Here is a 17,077-nt window from a genome sequence, read left to right on the forward strand (position 1 = left end):
TGAGTTTTGTCAATTGTCATCCATTATTAACAGCTCTTTCAGTTGCTACGACTAGACTGAGTTGCTAGATCTTTTTAGGACAGCAGAGTGTGACTGGCTATTGATCTTATCTCAGAGAATTAGTGATCTACTCATGGGTTTGGATACATGATGGCTCTGTGAAAGGTAGAAGATTGTTTGGCTTGCTTTGAAGGACCTCAGAAGATTACAAGAATACAAGAACTGTAAGAAACCTGTAAAATATTAAAGGGGCTATCAAGGAAACAGCTTCAGATGGATTTAACTAAGAGATGAACTGGGATCATAAAAGTCAAGTCATGGAAAGTAGCTGGGCCCCAGTAATGAGCAGGACCTCTGAAAGGTATTGTCACACAGATAATAGAGATCTGCATCCAACCTACCACGAGATTCATTGGCACTTTGATCGGATCTATGTCTCCTGTATAGATAAGGGCAAACAAAGAATCCAAAGGAAAGGCCATTTTCCCTGCTTGCTATTGAAGTCTTTTTACAGAAAAAATACTCTGGAGACCAGGGGCTCTGTTGAATAGTTTTACATGGGAAATAGGACTGGAAGAGTCCTCCCAGGTCATCCCCTGCTACGTCTGACACATCATATCTCATTGATATCACAGCATCACAATCTCATTGATAAATTTCTCAAGCTTTTTCTTGAAACCACGTAGTTTTCTCGCCCCTGTGACTCCTAATGGAAAGCTGCTCCAAAACTTCACATTATTAAAACCTTCATCACTTTTCCAAAGAACATTTATTCAGTTGGCTACTATCAATTGTTCCTATGGCATTCAATACATCCCTAAGTTAACCAGTTCTCTCTCACCACTTACTCTGATGATATATTCATAGGAAGCAGTATACCCATACTCAATTTTTGTTTTGCTAAACTAAAGACACAGGTTTTTATTCCCCATTTCCTATCTCAATTTAATATCCCTTTTTCTATACTCTGTCTTTTTCTGGATGTCCCCAGTGTCTTGTACAAAAGTAGTCAGGAATCCCATGTTTCCTGGATATGCTTCCCCTGATGCAACATCCAGGGGAACATCTCAGGGAATACTTCCCTTCCCTGCTGTTGTAGAGAGCCAGCATTTGTCAATCACTGTGAGATTCAGCAAAACACTTCTCTGTTACTTCCAGCTGATGAGCCTCCTGCTCAGAGCAAAAAAACATCTGCATGACCTTGTGGTTTATTAGTACTTAATTTTATCTGTTTTTCATTTCTCCCATTGTCAGGGTCAGTCCTTCTCTGAACTGTCAAGGCCTCTTAGTTTTCTGTCCTTTACAGACTTTGTATTTGCACAGAATTTCTGCTGTGGCTACAAATAAAAATGTTCAGATAGGTCAAAAGACTATCATTAATAAAATTGGCTAGTTACTGTTCTTTTCCCTTGGCAGTTCTTTCAGCTCAGTTCTCGGCAATATTTCCATAGTCATTTCTTTACATTTATTGTGCCATATGTTCTCCAATCCAAATTATTTTCTTTCATATACCACTGTGTTAAACACTTTACAGAAATCTTGATGAATTAGAGCAACTATATTTCTCTTGGTCACAAACTCAGAGAAAGGTATCACAGGAATCTGACACAATTTATCTTTGGTAGGCTATCTAGTGCTATAGCATTTGTTAATTAATCTTTCTTCCAACAGATCTACACAAAGTTCAACGTCCATGTATTATAATGCCAACAAAGGTCAACTCCCCCTAATCTCACTCTGCTAGAAATTAAGAGCTTAAAAAAATAGTGACATTAGTACAAAAAAAAAAGATAAAAGAACTGATCAGCCTTGGAACATGAGCCGTAATGTAAAACCCTTTACAGTAAGATCATTTATAGAGATTCAAAGGATTTTCCATCTCAAAATCATGATACTATTTATCTAGAATCAAAATAATTTGAAAGGTCCCACCAGCCTTTGACATGTTTTGAAGTTTATGGCAGGAAGTATCACTGGTCACTGTTGTTGAGCTAAGAAAATATGGTTCAGTTGCATTCAGCTTCTTGCCCTGAAGTCTGCAATGAGAGTATAGCAAAATTTACTATGTCATCCTAAATCATCTTTAACTTTGCCTCAGTATTTATACCTTAGAGTAAATATCTTAATGGAAAGGAGACTTAGCAAGGAAAGAATTGCCCTCATTTTTTCTTTTGTACATCATCAGAAATCCCAGATGCCAGCCCCGCTCTAGTTATGACCTTGTTCTGCAGGACATTACAAACATCCACAGAGCCCATGCTGCTGTGGGTCCTTTCAGACAGCTAGTCATGATGTCAATGGAAGCATAATAATATGGACAACTGGCTAAAAATTACATTACTTTGTGAACTCCATTGTCTCACCAGGTCAATTTAATTATTCAGATAAGATTAACAAAGAGAGAAAAGCATACTGTCATTAGACACCAAACCATGCACCACATCCCTCTGGCAGGAGAGAGGATGACTTTGACTAAAACAGAGCAGAGAGACTTACAGTAGGACTTTGGATGTTCTTCATGACACTGAACAAGTCACTCAAGTTCTTTGTGCCTCAGTTTCCTCACCTGTGGTCTCCATCACAATAGTTCACAAAATCACAGACTCATTCTGAGACCCTTTTAGATCCTTAGATGAGAGTTGTTAGAAACTATCATTGATTCAGCAAGTATGGTTGGAAGTAACAATTTTGTATTTCAGCTGAGTCAGTAAGGCTGCACCTCATATAAAGTTCTCAGCATAGTAGTTCTTAAGTTTTTAGGGAACCTGAGTTAGAGCCTTGTTGAAGTAGCTTGGAAAAAAGATAGCAACGTGCACAGCACATTAAGTGTTGCCACACACTGGAAACTAGTATATTTAGGTGAACATGAAGCTGACCACAGACAGATAACCCAAACCCTGACAGAACCAAATAGTGAGAAATACAAGCATTTGCTAGTTGCCTGTAGGTCCAACACTATGAAACACAGGGCCCAGTTTCTACGGCATCCATTCATCTAACTCTCAGTACTGATTCACTCAAAGCTGCCTAAAAAGTCTAAAACACTATCTTTACAGCTATACAATTTCTTTATCAATTTCTGAGACCTGGGCTTGTGTGAAATCCAAGGGCAGCCACTGAAAACTCAGCATGTAACTTGTAGACATGTGGAGTATGTTTGACTGTCTTCCTGCTAGGTGTGCATAACTCCTGTTATCCAGTCTTCTCTAGAGAAAGAGAACAAGAGGAAAGTTCATTGTTTCCTCAACAATTTGCAAGAACATCTGAATTAAAAATTGAAGTTTTGTCATTTGCATGGCAAAGAGAGCAGGGAAAGAGAGGAAGTATTGTTAGGTACTGGTAATGTAAAAACATAAGTATGCTGTTATTTATGTAATTAGTTATTGCTTTCACTATGGGTGCAGTCTTAATGGTTATAGTATTTATGTATAATTACCTTAATATTCACTGAAATTTCCAAGTAGCTCCCTAATTAACTGTCTCAAATATATAATTACATTGCATCTTTACGCAAGACTTGCCTAATTAATGTAGTTACACCACTTCTTTGTGAATGTGCATTATTAAATGCTCTTCGCATCATTCTTCTGACTTCTTGTAATTCACTCTTTACAAAAATTAAGACCCTGAATTAGAAACCTTCATGAGCAACCAGCTCCAAAAGCAAGCGCCAGATGATCTTTTCTTAACAAAAAACAAATCTTACTAAGCCTCATTACCACTCCCTTTAACAAAAGCTTTCCATCTGGATCTGAAAGAAATCCCAGGTACCATTGTCTTTTAAGAGGGCATAGAAAACATGTTATACATACATTTAAAGAGAAGACTTTGCTGCCATCAAGGGTCCAAACTCCTGGAGTTCCTAACTCATCCAACAAGCCCGTCTGGTAAAGGAATCAGGTGACAGCATGATAGCACCCCAATCACTTGACAGTGTCAGGTGGCATTTTCACAATACAAAAAAGCAACAAGAGGTTTTGGGAGACTGTCATGATTCTCCAAAACCATGTGTGATACGGTTTTAAATCAAGAGCTTTGAAGTCCTTTCTGCCAAGTGTTCCACCTCCGTGCTTGGCACACTTCCTGCCACTCCAAAGTGCCTTGCATGTCACAAGTTACCAGTGTATCACACCTTGGGGGCTCTTGCTCTAGCACACTCCATGGGCAAAGGACTGAGCGCCACCATCGATCAACAACACATGTGAAGGGAAAGTTTCTGCTCTAAATAATTTAATTGCATTTATAGATTGAATTCCTCTGATCCTCAGCATCCTGGGCACCTCAGGTAGTGATCTCAGAAGAAAAGGAGTAAGAAGAAATTCTGGGACCTTGTCTTGTGTAAAGTTTTTCTCAGGGGTCATTTATGCCCCGCTTCAGTTGAGGACTTACAAAGCTACTGAAGTGGCAGAGAGGTTAGGCCAGTGGCAGTTTCTCTAAACAGTAGATGCACTGAAAAGTAGCAGAGATAAGGAAAGAAAACTAGCAGAGCTCTTATGTGACAGATCTAAATCTGAATTCACCAAAAGGCAAGAACAAGATTTATCAGTCTGCAGCCAGGCCAGATGCCAATGAGAAATTTGATTCTGCTAGCTTCATATGTCAAATTTCCCATACATTGGACTCATGCAGCAAATCCAGTTGGCCATATGGGCATGACAAGCCTAATAGTGCATTCCAGAAGCAGTGGACTTAGTATGCACATGTGGTCAGCTTGTTCAAAGGCAGCATATTTTTCACACCATGGGTCTTCTGAAGAAAAACAGTAGAGTATGTACCACAGACATTTTCCAAGGATGTATGTACTGGTTAACGGGTTACCCCAACAGCTGGGATTTGGTGAAAATCTTCCCAAGTGTACTTGTAGACTCTACAGTTAGTGACCTCCACCCAAGTGGAGGAAGAAACACGCTTCAAGAACATTTACTTAGAAAATGTTCACTTGCAGAACTGAGGTGAAAGCTGACAGAACTATGACAAAAAGAGTTGCTGTCCATTCCAAATAACCTGGTCTTTAGTTATCCCTTTCCAATGTGAAATTTGACTTGACACATATTTAAGGCAACTAAATCTCAGAGGTAAATTGACAAAACCTCTGGAGCTTAGAATCCAGGTTTATCTGTATTTACTGTTGTAGAGTTTTCAGCAACAAGCTGTCAAAGATAGGCAATACAGGTATGTAAAACTAAGGAAATCATCCCACTTCAGCTCCCACAGCAATCACTACATACTAGTGCAAGGATATACTACATACAAACTGTGCCATATGGGAAAATAACCTGACCCTGATAACTCTGCTTGGATATAGATACAATTACCTTGGTAAGCAAAGAGTAGGCATGGCTGAGCTTTACTCTGCAGGCTGACATTTTCAGGTGTAGACATACACATTTAGGCACCTAAATAGACAGCCTGACTTTCAAAAGTACCAATCATTAGGAAGTTAGAATAAGAACTACTGTGTGCACCTTCAAATATCCTGCCCCACATCCTGCCATTTAATAAGTATATCATATCTTTCCAAGAAGTCCATAGTCCTAAACTACCTATATCAATCAAATCTGTGCCTAAACAGGTTCAAGCACTGAACAAATATCAATTCCATCATTGCTAGCAAATCATTGCTATTTTAAAAGGGTCTCTTGCTTTTTGAAAGAGCGGATGCCAACTCATACACTGAATGGATACAATAATTAATCACTTTGTATTGCAGTATTTTAGGTAGATGTTTAATGTATCAGTTGAATATGTTTCAGCCAACCTGTGACGTGTGACATGTGCATGGAAAATATGCTATCATTCCAATGTGGGGTTTTTCCACTTGCCTTTTTTTTCAATTCTGTAGTACGCAAAGAGTTACTGAAATAGCCAGGCATACAACATCTGGGAGACAAAAAACACACACAGGAAAATGCAGCAGAAGGGGGAGATTCATGAAAACAGGAAACATTAATGGGGAGAGTGAAAATATGTCAAAACAAAGAAGGTAATAGACTGTCAGAACGAATGAGTTCACCAATCGGCAGAAGTTCCTCAAGAGCCTTCAGAGACCAGCAAGGTGACGTATGGCCACTCCTGGCACAAAAGGACAGCAACCTTTTTAACCTGCATTTTGCACACAGACGAAGGATGGTGGTCTGCCCACTGACATGATAGTTACACAGGCCCATTTTATAAGACTATGCCTTGCTCTGATAGGAAACACCAGCATTTAAAGAATACTGCTAATAGCAAATTCAGATGCTTATGGCCACAAATGCCCAGCACAGGTATTTAAACCTAGTTAAAGCATCATTCACAAACATGCACACTGCTGAGGCCTTTTTGTTTCAACTGTGCCTATAGCCTTTTCACCAACGTTGGTACAAATAGCCTTTTATTTGCCTAAAGCTTTGCCAGCGCTTCTGTACTTCCAGGTAGACAAGAGTGTTTATTTGCATCCTTCACCTTCCCTCGTGTTTCCATTTAGGACAGTTTAGTCACTCACTCTGATGCTATCAATAATATTCTGTGCATTGGGATAGTTTCACAACAGAGTAAAAAGTGGTAAACTCCCAAAGTAAGCAGCTCTCACTCAGACTGAGCACTGTTCACCCAAGCTCAGGCAATGTTTCAGTGACAAATACAAGTGTAGAAATCAGGACATGGTGCAACTTGAGGAGCTGTGAAAGCAAACGCCATTCTGCAAGAGATTACACGGACTTTAAAGCCTGTCAAAGCAAAGCTCCCCCCGCATTCTGAGGGGACCCTCAGATAGAGTGAGCCTTTGTAAGACATCATCAGCTCTTGAATCTCAATAACTTTAGACAGAAAAGCAGCCAGGTATCGTCTGTACAAAGACAAGTTCCTTACGTGGATTTTCTCAGTCTTCTTATCTCAAAACCATCTAGGAGGATTTCGACTGAGGAGATGAGGTATCGCAATGCTTTGTAACAAACCAAATCCCAGCCTGTGAGAAATGAAGGATGTGAGGGCAATTTAAAAAACAAAAAGGCCAGCAAAAAAAACCTACAAAAAAACAGTTCAGTGTAGCCTCACCCATTGGTTTTCTTTATCACTTGCAACAGATACGTGGGCTCTCCCCATTTCACGGTGAATATTTCCCTCACACACAAAGGCCATTTAGATGTGTAACTCCTGATGACTTTCAAAAGAGAGTAAGCACTTAAATACATTTGTGCCTTCAAAAATCTCCCCCTAGTGACACAGTAGTAAAATTAAGCCTCCAAAACTTGCAATGAAATGCATTCACTGGTGCCCTGTGAACCGCCCCAAATAAAAACCACACTTGCTCATGGGAATGAAAGCAGTGCACAGAGCAGGGTGTTACTTTGCTTTTCCAGCATATCTAGCCCTCTTCTGTCTTCACTGACAGGAAGGAGAAATGATTCTGGTACATGATTTGCCCTGCCCAGGGCAAGGGGAGCCATCAGATGGACCTTACTTCTCCCCAGGGCCATGATGCTCCTTCCCCTCTCACCCAGGGAGAGGAGTGGGGAAACCTTGGGACCAAAGCTATGGGAGGCCATGGGCACTGTGAAGGGGTTACTGGGAGGACAAGGAGGACAAGATGGACACTGGTGGTTGTGAAACAGCAGTTCTAGTCAAAAAATTTCATCAGCTTCAGTCCCAAAGGTTGTCATATGAAGGGCACACCATCTTCATGAATCTGTATTATTACATAGTCTCTAAAAAAGACTATGGGAGGTATCTCAGGTTTTTTTGGAATTGCTGCCCTCAAGGGGCAATGCAAATAGTTGTTAGCTGCCAGCCTTGCCAAGAGGTGGGTCTCCAGCTAGCCTCCTTGGAAACTGTGAGCTTGAGCTCTCCCTCCAGCATTGCAATTGCACTGCCATTCCCATGGGTGTTTTGTTTTACTTCAGAAAAATGTTAAGGCCTTTTACAAACTCCAATTTTGGCTTCAAAGGTACCCAAAAAGCCTGCATTGTGCACTCAAGACCTAAACATGATTGCAGAGTAAAGCAGCATTCCTGGGCATCTGTCAGGCTGCAACAGATGTTGGGCCAAAGGATAAATGAACACAGACCCTAAAAGTTCATTGTAATCCAGGACCGCGTCATATTACATAAAGACCTGACCCTCTCTTACCATAGACCCCCACAATAATCAGGCAAACAAGGAGTACCCCACCTCCCCCAGATTAAGGACCTATAGCAGCTGCCAAGGCTCTCCCATAAACACACAGACAGCAGCACGCACTTCAGACCCAGCGATCAGAAGGTACGTGTGACCCCGCTCCAGCCCCTGCGAGTGAGCAGTACTGCGGCACAGCAACGTGCTCAGCGGGACTCCCGGAAAGTGAATCCCTAACCACACATCCCATTTTTATAAAGTTAATGTTAACCATTACCTGAAAGGCAACTCTTCCACAAAGTGTTGATCATTCGCAACAACAATGAAATTAGGAAACATAGAGAGGTTTTGGAAGGAAAAAAAAAAAAAAAAGCCTCTTAATTACATACAGTGCTGCATGACTTCACAGAGCAAAGCTTTTCTTTAAGATCTTAAGACCACCCACAAGCGTAACACATGGCCTGGAACCTGAAGAGAATATCTGAACAGGGGTCTCAGCATAAGGATGGGAGGAGGGCAGTTTTGCTTGGGCATATGCAAATGTTTGCTTCTACTGGATCAAATAAAAATTAACTATTTGTTGTGTCTGGTTATCATTTGTCAGAACTGGGGACTGCTTGGTAAAGCAGGGAGAAATAAACCTTTAAAACCTGTGATACAGGAGGATTATTTGTCTGTGCAAGGCTTTAGTCACGGGGTTTGGTGTTTTATGTATGGATGTTGTGTGGGAACAGGACAACAACGGCTTTGTTCAACTCGATCATCTCATCAAACAAGGCTAAAAGAATAAAAGTTGGGCTGCAAGACTAAATGGATATGATCTGAATGCATATTTGTGTTACATCTAATACAACTAGCATCATAGATGAACAAGATCAAATAAATGGTAAAACCTGACAAAGAGAAGAATAGATGGTGTGTGGAGCCATCTGTTTTGGAGGACACCCAAATCTGTCTGAATCAGGAAGGCCAAACTACCAGCTATTCTAAGATCCTCCATTCCAAGAGTGGCCTAATACGCAACTACACAATCAGCTTCTCTCACCATCACTTTGGCTGCAACTTTTTTGTGCAATTAAGTAATTTATTCCTTTCTTCATCCTCCTGATTCTAATGAATCCAAGCCACAAACAAGCCCCAGTTGCTCCTATTCAAGGAGTCTGATTGCATCTGGCAGTAATTGCTGAAAATCCTGAAGAGGAAACAGGGAAGGAAAGCATATTGTTTGTGGGGGTAATAGGTGAAGACCTGCCTCTCTTGACCTATAATACATTAGTGTCAGTGAACATTTGGCAGCCTTCAGATGATTAGCAATGAAGATGAATCAAGCAAAAAAAGAGGTAGAAATCTGCCTCATCTGAATCGCCAGAACTGCATAAATTTGCATGTTGATTAGCTGTTCTTTTGTCTGTGTTCCTAATTATTATGACACATTATGTCTTCATCATGCAAGATTCTGATCTGTCTTGTTCAAAATGCATGTAGAAAAAAGTGCTGTTTATTGATTCAACATGTAACTTTAATTTTTATGTTTGCTTTAATTAAATACATATTTGATTGCCTTTGACTGGTGTCTCAGATTTTTTTAACTCTTATTTACTTCATCCTGTTGACAAACAAACAGGTAACCTTTCTTTATTCTCAGATCACTTGCTGATTAAAAACCTCCCCACCCCCATCTTCGTCTTCACTCACAACAACCTTTGCTTCTTGTTAGAGAAAAGAATACCAAAAAAACTCCTTAGGTGGTGAAGTGTGATATCTACAGCACTGAGCAGGATTGCGAGGACCTTAAAAGAGTTAATGATAGCAAAGAAGTGCACCTGCTACAGGGTCAAGGTAATTTTATTATGCCATAGATTCATCAGCAACAAGACCTGTAAAGGACCTCGATGTGCAGACCTTCTGATGCACAGGATTAGTTACAATGGGCCAGATCCTGCACACATATTTTTTCATTTTCATTGACTTTCATGGTAGCAAGACTAAACTGCAAAGTTCCTGACCCCAGATGAAGTGAAGTCCACACCATCCCATTGACTCTCCTAACTGATTCCAACAATCAGGACACTGTTCCTGGGAACTGGGAAACTTGAAACTGACATTTACTCCTTCAAGATTTGTTCGAGTGGCTGTAAGTAACCAAATCAAATCAAAGTCAAATCAAAAGATAATATGTAATCTTTAGTTGCTTTGACTCAAAATAAGTTTTCAGAAGTTTTTCTTTGTTAAAAAGAAGTACTAGGAAAAAAAACAAAAATTGGCAAATTATGATGCTATTTCAGCAAAACATTTTATTCACTCAAAAAAGCCATAGTTTAATTTATATTTCATCTCTTTAATTTTAATTTTTTAAATAAACTGGAAGCAATTTTGAAAATTAAACAGTATTTTTAGTTGTGAAATCAAAGTATTTCATTAGAACATGTTAGAATTTTTAGAAATGCTGAAATGAAACAGTCTTTTTTGGTATTTTTTTTGCCTTTTTCATCAAATTGAAGCAATTCACTAAAAGCAGCAAAACTTCATGACTCTCTTTGTTCAATAGAAAACTGCATGTTTCAATCAAGAACTCAGTTTCAGATTAAACATTTGACCATCTCCTCTGCTGGTTAATGCTAGTTTACCTTCATTACACGTATGCTTATTGTGAACTCTGACCTGTTTGTAATGGGGAAAACATACTTTGCTGGAATTTTCGTTTGTTAAAAAAAATAAACATAGTCAGTACTGCAATTTGGAAACAGCTTACAGATCTTCTCAAATAATTCTTCAGATTGTGAGTCCAATACTAGGATCGTCAACATGAACTGACTTCCTCTAAGAATAAAACTTAGATAATTGTGTTTTAATTTTCTACAATTCACCTTTTGGAGATAAATAGCGAACAACCTATTAAATTTTCTCTAATGGCAATAAAAACGTGCCAGTCGCTGTACAGCTATTAGTCAAAACTGTGCTGATAAAGATGCCTGAAGGTGAAAAAAGCTGTATATTCGAGCAATTGGTTTAGCTGTTATTTTTTACCATCATACCCTTGCCAAACCAAACAAGATTTGAAACAACAATGCCTGCCGTTTTTCACTGTTAATGGCACAGGATTGGCTGCAAGTGAAATCAGTTGCTTGGTACCCACTAATCATCTTGAAACACAGGTAAATGTAAATCCATATTTCTAAGAATATAAACATGTAATTAACACATAGCTGCAGAAAAACTACTCAAACATAAAGACTTAAAGGCTTTGACATTAATCCACAAGGCAAGAAGGAAAAAGTTGTTGCATATTGAGGCTATTCATGATTATTTTCTTTCGTTTGGTCCCGACATGACGATACACAGTAACCAGCCCCATGGACCTCCATTACAGTACTGACATCCAGAAGTAACCAAGGAGCCAAAAGAAATCTCACACATAGACATAAATAATGATAGGGAGCTAAAGTGAGGCAGCTAATAGACTTTCTCTTTTCTGAAATTCTCTTCTCAAGGCACTTCAGAACACACTGATCTGCACAGACAGCTCTGGCTTACTCAGCCTCCACAGCAACCAAGCACAGCCGGAACGGCTGAGCGTGCTGCAAGCTGGAGCAAAGCGCAATGGACAACTGGGTCCTGCTCGTGAGGGTTATGTGGTGCAAGGCAGCACTCCTCACCTCTGCCCTGCAGCACTGACCTGAGGATGGGGCACCCACACAGTTGCCCTGGGGCCAGGAACACCCCTGCTCACTGCCATCGCCAGGATCAGCACATGCACCTACTGCAGGTGTCATAGCGGACACCTGGTTTTCATTCATCGCAGGAAAAATCCTACCAATGAATGGATGCAATGCTGTCCCCTCCCACAGTCCTTTCCTACAACTTATTTAACAAGAAGGGACTGTCACTGCCCCATTAGTGGAACTCCACTCAGCTTCATTGCAGGATCCAAAGACCAAATAGTTTTATCTTCTGTAAATACTTCCTCTTCCCTCCTCCCCATCCTGTGAAAAAGCAAAGGCATTCCTTTACATATGGCCAAAGTTATCTTCATTTTAAAATCCTAGAAAGTGCTATCACCCATCTGATCAGAGGAATAAGTGTTTACCAGTGTGTTGACAGGACGGGGCTTCTGGCTGCAAGGGCTCCACCTCAGAGGTCACTCTGTTCCAGTATCCAGTTGTCCTGGATTTAACCTGGCCATGCTGTCTGGCTTCCTCATGCTGCCATCTGCCCAGGGTTGTTCCAGAGTCCAACCCAGAAGGCTGAAGGGAAGACGGGGAACACCAGCTGGGGAATTACCAACATGTTGGGAATTAATTGTCACCCAGCCTTGAGGAAATCTACCCTGCAGACTTCAGTTCTTCCTAACCAATATCCAGGAGGGTTCCCAATTATCAAGAAAGTTCCTATGGCTTCTAGCCAAAGGCCAGCTTAACTTAACCTGCTAGAAGTGAATCTTTTAGATCTGTCACAGTCTGGATTCAAGCCAGGATGTGGAACTGGAGCTATTCGAGTGGCATTGATGGATGATAACCTCCTGTCAGTGGAGAGAGGGCAGACATCCATCCTCATCCTCCTTGACTTTAGCGCTAACCATGAGATATTACTGTCTTGCCTGATGGGTGGCAGAAGACCAGGGTAATATACTAAAATTATTTTGAGTCACTCCTGCTGGTACACAACTCGTGACTTCTGAAGAAGTGTTATCTCCAGCACTACACTCCTCTCTCCTGTGGAATCCTGATCTGTATTCTTTGTGGTGCCTCCCTGTGTCTACACGAAGCTGCCGGGTGATATGGCATGGACTGAATTGCCAGAAACAGACAGCTCAAATACAGCTACACCCAAATTTCTGTGTATATACAAATACTGCTACCACCAACATGGCAGTGAAAGAAAGGCAACTGGTTAAATCCAAGCAAAACAGAGGTAAGACAGATGGGAGACAGGAAAACATCTTTAAGAGCTTGTCACTTGAGTGCACTATGCCTGGCATGATGGTGCATTTCCACAATTGATGTGTTGGTTTCATAATTTAGGAGTGCTCTTGGATTTGCTACTGAAGCTAAGTTTTCCCATAGCAACCTCTGCAAGAAACACTTCTTTTCCGTTGGTTAGAAGGCTCTGTGCCACCCTGGCAGGTGATGACCTTGTCTCTGTTATTCATGGCTGTGTCACTTCTCAGCTGGACTATAGTCATTTGAAATATGCAAACATGCAGCATTCATGCTTAGAAAACTTCATTTAGTGTGACTTCATTTAGTCACATCTAACACTGTATAAGGCTGCAGCAAAAGAAATGTCTGACAGATTTGCTCCACCAGCCCTATGAGGTCTCTGCAGAAAGAATCACACACATCTGTCCAGAGCCCTCAGCCTGTGGATTGAATACCTTCAGGGAATGCAAACCTTCACCAAACTTCCCCTCCATCCTATGGCATATTTGACTTGCATAAATAATAACATCAGAAACACAGAAACAAGATGCTCCATTACACCCACTTCTCCCTTGGAAAGACGGTGGGAGAGGGAATCAATGCACAACTGATAAATGGATACAAGGCTCCCTGGATGGTGCAGGGAGTTGGCTATTATGGAGATGACCCACATGAGTTCATTGCCCACTTAGCTCAATACTGACCTCAGCCATCCACAACCCTTTCCTAGGCCTCTCTCCCTGTAAAAACATCCTTATCATGCTGCATGATCCCATCAGAAGGCTCTGACAAACATTTTCCACAATGCCTGTTCGCCATGACAGAACCTCACTCTGCAGGTGGCACCAGTCCCACCAGCAAAGCCAAAGCCTGGTCAGTATGGTACAGCTGGCTTGGCACGACCCTGGCACCGGCTGCACTATCCCTCTCAGGGCAGGGTAGCTACCCAGGGGCAACCAATGTGCAGGACACACACTCAAGTCAGCAGTCCACGTTGGACTTGTCATGCCTAGGAGTTAACCTGGATCTGACTGGAAAGAAACCAAACCTGTCTCACCCAGATACTAAAGCCTATTCACCATTTCTCTTTTTATTTTTATATGTTGTCCATGTTGTTCCAAATAAGGAATTTGCATTAATTCTATACCTTGCTAGCTCCTCAGGATGGATATTATAATTGTTTAAACTGAGAGTTCATACTTTCTTCTCAGCAGAGTAAACGTGGTTTTAAAGGATGTTGGCAGGTCATTTGGCCTTTAAAATCATGTGTTCTTCCCTGGAGTATGAACTTCAATCCAAATATGATTTTTTTAAGTGGATTTTTCAAGTGCTGCAGTATTTTTAAAGCATAATTGTAAATCCCATCTTCAAATACTGAGCTACCTCCGAGTCCTGCAATCTGAAAAAATCACAGCAAACAATGGTAAGATGGTAGGTCACGCTACCAGGAGGCACATGGAAATTATTTACAGTATAAAAACTTGGAAATATAATGAAGATCTGCATAAAGGATGAAAGCACTTTGCTTAGGAGCAGTGTTCACTGAAATTCACACTGATTAAATTATTGTGGCAACAGTCACTTTTTAGAGGCTTCTTCCCCACAGCTAACTTACAAGCCATTCATAATGTGGCTAAATATGTCTGTATCTGGAGAACTGATATTATCATGCCTAATTTTTTTGCTGTAAATTCTCTTCATCCTCAAGAAAGATTCATGCTTGTTCCATACTCAGATTTCTACCAATATAATGGTCAGTTAGATGTATTTATTTTGCCAGTGTATTCAAAATAGTATAACTCCTAATGTACACCAGAATATGTACACAGTACGGCTCCACTTGTATTATAAGTAAGAAATCACTAACATAAAGCATCTTTCTATCAATTAATTGCACTCACACAATGGAGGTTGTGTTAATTTAACCAGGCTCAAATGATCTAAGACAGATTATGCAAAGCTTGCTTAAAGTGACTGCAGCTACCTGCCTGTGATCTTCCTTGGGGAGAGGGATCACCAAAGTTCATGTTAGCTGGAGCATTTTCAATTATTTCTGTTAGTGTGACTTGCTGAAATTTCAAAATCAAATGAGAGGGGGAAAAAGGACCAAAGGACCTTTCCTCGTAAAGGTGACGAGACTCATGTTGAAACTTTGGAAAACAGGAGTTGGCCAGAAAGTTTGCTGGATATAATCTACCCACTCAACAGAAGAAAGCGCAGGATCTGGGGGAAATGGTGCTTCCTGACTTTCCCGTATCCCTGCATAAGGGCCTTACACAGCTTTATCCACCATCAGTCTGTCAGAATTGCAATATCTCCTTCTCCTCTATTTTCCCAAAGCCTGGAACAGATCAGAGAGTATGCGGCTGTTTCATCTCCCTATAATCTTGCTATTTTGTTCCCAAGGAGAGGAGAGACCTCCAAAACTCCCTGGCACAGGCCATGGCCTGCTGCCCCCAGCCCTGAGGCAGCTGGAGGGACCCTCACCTCCTCCAGGGGCCATGGTCCCCACGGAGTGGCAGGGGACAAACCAGGAGATTCACCCACCTCCACCCTCCCTTTCTGAAGCTTTGGGAAGGAAGGGAAAAACACAAACCTGAATCACTTCAAGATCTGATGAGCACCATTGCCACAGGGATCCGTCTGGACGTTGGCCAGGGAGGGCAGTTAAGCATCTGAGGGACAGAGTTACAGGCAGAAATACACACCAATGAGTGGTTGGCAAACTCCCTGAAAGTGGAGGACTCGAGGGGCACTTCAGCTTTTCTCCTCTCATGGGTCCTGGGACCCACAGCCTTGTCCAGCAGGGAGACACATGATGGTGGCAGTGACATGGCTCCTGCCATCAGCAGCGGTGAGAGAAACATCGCTTTGGGGTACAGATTATTGTTCCTCATATTCCTTTGTTTGCCATTGTAATCTCCGCAGTCATTCTCCTTGATAAACAAACAAGTGAAAAGATGCAATGAGGTGTAAGAATAGATTTGCACAGGGCAGACAACTGAACATTTAATTTATTTACCTCTCCTAACAGATACCTGGGGTGACATTTATTAATAAACGGCATTATCAGGTGTCTGATATGTAGCTCACAGAAATTAATTACCCAGCCCATGGTAAAACCATAACAAGCCTGCAGTGCTGTAACATTTGTGCTAATTGAAAATGAGATAAGTGCTGTGGGTGCAATTTGCATTCAATGCAGTGTATTAATTATCTTCAGTTCTCTTCATGATAAATATACCTGACTGAACCACTCTGCTAATTTACTGGGTAATAGAGTCATAAGTGGATTCCCTTAGGTGACCAACTACAGGCATCAGGCTCTTTGCAACATCAAGGCCTTCCCCTTTCTCAAGCACTTAAATGGGTTAGCAAACATGGATCACACTTCTTGCAGGCTGGACTGAAAGTACACAGCAGCAAACACTTCTTGTGACCCCACGGCTGCTCAGCAGGAAATCAGGGAAGAACACTCCCTCACCACAAGACTTCTGCACTTTGGGAAGCTGAAGAGGAGTCAGTTTGCCTCTGTCAATAGCACGTCATGGTGCTTGATGGCAGCTCCATAAGGAAAGGCTTTTCAAACCCTGCTCTTCACTCCCCCCCACTTCATTTCACAGTCAGGTTATCATGGGATTTAATTACATTTTGTGTGAAATATAAATTAATTGACTCTTGTAATACCCACAGTGATCAGGAAAATTCAGATTTAAAGATACTGTGTAGTTCCAGTAGATTAAGGCACTAATTGTTCCACTCTCACCAACTATGATTTATGTGGGGATCAGGTTACAAAACCAATATGTGCTCGAGTTAAAGCTCTGTGGTACCATACAATTAGGGCTAAAGCTTTTTGTAAATGGGCCCAATAATGCAAAAAAGCTCTTTGCTAATCCTGGTCTTTTAATTCAGAGGTCACACATTGTCTAAGGCAACCGCTTATACTGTATGCAACCACTGTCCTTTATTCACCCTCCGCCTGTGTAGCTTGGGTATCTGAATTTGCCACTAACCTTGGACGTGCTGTTACTAATTTCAGGGTAGGTGATGGCAAGGCAAGAAGA

General features: G+C 41.2%; 1 long non-coding RNA gene across 1 annotated transcript in view; it reads right to left on the reverse strand.

Annotated features, from left to right (window-relative positions):
• The window catches only part of LOC135412490 (uncharacterized), a 126,636-nt gene extending 110,840 nt beyond the window's left edge, over positions 1 to 15,796 (reverse strand). The window contains exon 1 of the long non-coding RNA XR_010429683.1: positions 15,607 to 15,796. This is a non-coding gene — a long non-coding RNA (uncharacterized LOC135412490). The remainder of the gene's footprint in view (positions 1 to 15,606) is intronic.
• Positions 15,797 to 17,077: the final 1,281 nt, after the last annotated feature.

Source organism: Pseudopipra pipra, chromosome 3, assembly GCF_036250125.1.
Source record: "Pseudopipra pipra isolate bDixPip1 chromosome 3, bDixPip1.hap1, whole genome shotgun sequence".
Lineage (NCBI taxonomy): Eukaryota > Metazoa > Chordata > Aves > Passeriformes > Pipridae > Pseudopipra > Pseudopipra pipra.